At 46.7% G+C, this 4,019-nt stretch overlaps 1 protein-coding gene across 1 annotated transcript in view; it reads left to right on the forward strand.

The window, feature by feature from the left end:
* Nucleotides 1-4,019, forward strand: part of LOC116845066 (transcription factor AP-2-epsilon) — a 188,424-nt gene that overhangs the window by 33,106 nt on the left and 151,299 nt on the right. The gene's annotated exons all lie outside the window — the stretch shown is intronic.

Below are 4,019 nucleotides of genomic sequence, written 5' to 3' on the forward strand. Positions count from 1 at the left end.
GAGAGAGAGGAGAGAGAGAGAGAGAGAGAGAGAGAGAGAGAGAGAGAGAGAGAGAGAGAAGGAGAGAGGGAAGGAGAGAGAGACACGAACGAGGAGGGAGAGGAGGATCCTGCGCGTGCCTCGGGGCGAAGTCTTGGGCCTCGCGTGCCCAGGCATGGCCTCGTCTCACTCTTCGGTCTTCACGGTCAGAGGTCATCCTCGAGCACGAGCCACCTTCGGGTTCTCAACCTCCCTCGCCGTGAGTTGCCGACGCCGACGAATAAACCGCATTATTAACGACCGTTCTCGCCCGAGAGACTCGCGCCCCGCGACTCCACGGAGGCTCGAAACTCGCGGCGCTCGACATTAATGAACTCTCGAAGGGTCGCGCGCGAGAATCTCGTACGCGGAGTCGAACGCGCGGGATCGATCGCGAATTTGCCGAATCGTCCCGAGCCGAAATTTCGACCCTACTTTCGTCCACAATACTCCGCTTGACAATTTGATATCTTTGCTTGGCTTACTCTGAAGCCAGTATTGATCGAACTTTCTAACATTGCCGAGGAACGTCCTCCTTGAAACGTACAAACAGCATTTTGCGCACTTTTCGTTACTTAGAGACGCCAAGTAGTACTGCAGTTTCTACTAGTATGTAGAAACTAGTATGTAGAAACTTCTTCTAGTATGTATTAAACATACACTGATCCTTCAGGATATTAGAACGTTAGTAAAACTAAAATTCGAAAGTAAAACTAAAATTCGAAAGTAAAACTAAAATTCAGACAGTCTCGTCCTTTTTCCGTTTCCAGCGGAGATAGACATCGAGTCCGCATCCATCCTCATCCCAACGAGCGTTTCTTTTTTTTCTTTTCCCCGCAGTCTGATGTTTTTAATTATACGTAACTCTCGGATTCGGTCGGCTTGTCGTTCGCGGCTATTGTCACATGGCGGGATGTCGTTTAGCGGTCCGGACGCCATTCGAATTTGCTAAACGGACGCACACGACCGCAGATAATAGCGCATAAATAAATATTTAACCAAGCGGTTTATTTATTTTGCTGCCGCGAACTCTAACAGCTCCGAGCGATCGAACTTGCACCGTGTACATAACGTGATTTACTCATTTGCACTCATACACGCGGCGGTTCAAGAGCGGTGGATTAATCAGAGGTCCCGCGGTAGTAACTGCTTGACATAATTACGAAATCCTTTTAATTACGCACGTTTTATACGCGCGCGCGCCGGTGGTGCGAGAGGAAAAGAAGACGAGAACGAATTAACCGAGCATGCACACGAGATGCATCTCTCGTCACAAACGCCGCGCGGAAAAGCGCGACGCGTGCGACGGACGTGTTTCCGTTCTCTCGGGAGTTTCTCTCGTCCTCGTAATCATCATTATCATCATCAGCAGCAGCAGCAGCGGCGGCATCAGCATCATCCTCGTGACTCGTGGTGAAAAGCGCGCTCCCCACCGCTCGTAATAGCCGCGACTCGCCGCATTAAATGGAATTAACGATCGGTTGCCAGATATCCTGGCATTTTCTGCCGGTATCCACGTGAGAAACGGAAAACCTTTAAGCCTTTGTCGCGGAGAGGAGGAGGAGGAGGAGGTGAGGGAGGTGGCGCGCGGTGGTTTGTTTTAGCGATCTTGCTCGCGAAGGTGACGGCCAGTTCTCCTCTACGCAGCGGCGGCGGTCGCGTCGTAGCTTTCGCTTCTCGCGCGTACTAATTGAGATGGATGTGGAATTTGCGTAATTACATATTCCGAAAGGTCGAAAAACCGCGGGCGGCCGACCGGCCGCTTTCGGGCGTTCGTGCGTCCGCCGATTTACGGCCGCTCGTGTGGACCGACGTGAGCACGTTATAAGAACGAAAACACATTTCGTCGTCGTGATTGTTGTTGTCAGTTCGACGACGTATTCCTTATTTCCAGCAAATATTTCGCCTCGTGTAGCTGATGCCTTGCGAAATTCATATTTCTCTCTCTCTCTCTCTCTCTCTCTCTAAATCGAAATTTTGATCCTACTTTCAACTTCAATATTTCATTTAACGTGTACTATGAAGCCAACTTCTTTTGATTCTATTTAACATATCAACTTGCCGGAAGGTCTTTAGAACTCTCAAGTAACATTTTGTGCTCTCCAAATTTTTTGAAGTGAAATCTGAAAAAGAAAAGTGACTACCGAGTCACTTGAATTCGAGTGATTTTTTACTCGAATAACACATAAAATAAATTTTCATTTTAAATTATCAAGTGGATATTTTTATTCATTTTTAAAGAGTGAATCTGATACGCTTGTCACGGATGGACATAATCGAGTAAAACACTCGCTCATGATAGAGTCAAAATCCACTTTAAGCTCAAGTGAAACATTCACTCTTGTGATTTCAAATGACAATATTTTCGCTTTAAGTGAAAATATTGCTGCTTTTCACTCGTTTTGAGTAAGATCCACTCCAGAGAAGTTTAGAGACGTTAAATCTTCAGTTTCCACATGTGTATTAAACATACACCGATTATACAGAACATATAGATGTTAAAAAATTCAGATCAAAAGTGGAGTTAAATTTTCGACTTGAGTCTATCTCTCTCTCTCTCTTTCTATCTCTATCTCTGTGCCGTTGCCACGTGTGCGCACCATAAACTCTCGAAATTTGTTGGGGTGAATTACACATGCATACGTAGGGCTGAAGATCGCGCGGTTAACTGCAGTTTAACGTTAAGTCGTGTGTAATAATCTTTTACACGTGTAATCTTTCGGACACACTCGGGCTACCCGAGTCACGAAGTTATCGGGAGATGATAGCGGGTGATAGACAGAAAGACAGAAATGACAGTAATTACGGCGCGCTACAGAACGAGGTTCCCGACGAGAGGGGAACGCATTAAGCGGTTTCGAAAGATGTGCGCGAGCTCTCGCGCAACGATCATTAACAAAAGTCTTATGAGGGCCCGTTCGCAGGATCGAGCGCTCATTCATTTTGCTTAATAACCACAAATTATAGGTTATTGCGACTTCATGGCCTACAACATCTATGGATTTAAGTGTGGTAACGCGGCATTTCGTAACTTTGGCGCCGTCTAACACGCGCCTCGAATCTTCCGTCGACTTGTGTGTGCTTTTTGTCCGAAAGAACCGAGTTGTACGAGCGCGATACCTGGCCCGGCGCCCGATCGCGAGTCGAATCCGGCGTAATCGAACATTTCGTTTAGTACAGCCCGAGTGCCGGTAAGCCGAGATTACTTACTCGAGATAAGTAGCGGAAGGTACTATTCTACTTTAACCGCGTGTCATTTTCATTTTTCTCGTCAGACATGCAGATCCACAAAGGAAACGGAAGGCTCGTATTTTTTGTGGTGTCTGCCGCCATTCCTGTGCATCGCAAGAATGCCGAGCGCGCTTTTTTTTTATTCTCCCGTAGGAGATACGCGGTATCAACTTCAGAACTTGCTGTCTTCAAGAATATCTGGAAATTGTAAGAAAACGTTTAAAGTTCTTACTTCAAGACGGTTTCCCGATGCTTATATGCGCGCGCACGCGTATGCGTGCGTATGTGTGCGCACGTCTGCTGTGAACATCGCGTCTCTCGCTGTCAATGATGAGATGAACGCACAAAGCGCATCGTGCATACAAACGTAGTCCTCCTATCCCCGCGATATCTTCCTTAATGATCAAAGTTGCGGTACAATTCTGGGAAATGATCTTAAATCATAGACCCGGTTTGAGATGATGATAAAACGCCGGTGAAACTCGAACCGGTTCTCATATGGTGGATGTTCCTCCTCTCGGCTCTCTCGTCGGGGAAAATCAATTTTCTCATATGATAGTTTAAAATCACACGCTAGCGTTCGTAAAAAGTCGATCCTCTCGAAATCACTGCGGAGCGCGTGTATTTTTCTAACTTTTAACCTCGTAAGAAACGCACGTCGCGAGTCACCAGTTCATCGCGAACGTTCAACGTCAATAGCAATTACGTAGAGAAAGAGAGAAACAGAGAGAGAGAGAGAGAGAGAGAAAGAAAGAGAGAGAGAGAGAGAG

This window comes from Odontomachus brunneus, unplaced genomic scaffold (genome assembly GCF_010583005.1).
Source record: "Odontomachus brunneus isolate Ranch 3 - 2012 unplaced genomic scaffold, Obru_v1 Obru_scaffold_004, whole genome shotgun sequence".
In the NCBI taxonomy this organism is placed as follows: domain Eukaryota; kingdom Metazoa; phylum Arthropoda; class Insecta; order Hymenoptera; family Formicidae; genus Odontomachus; species Odontomachus brunneus.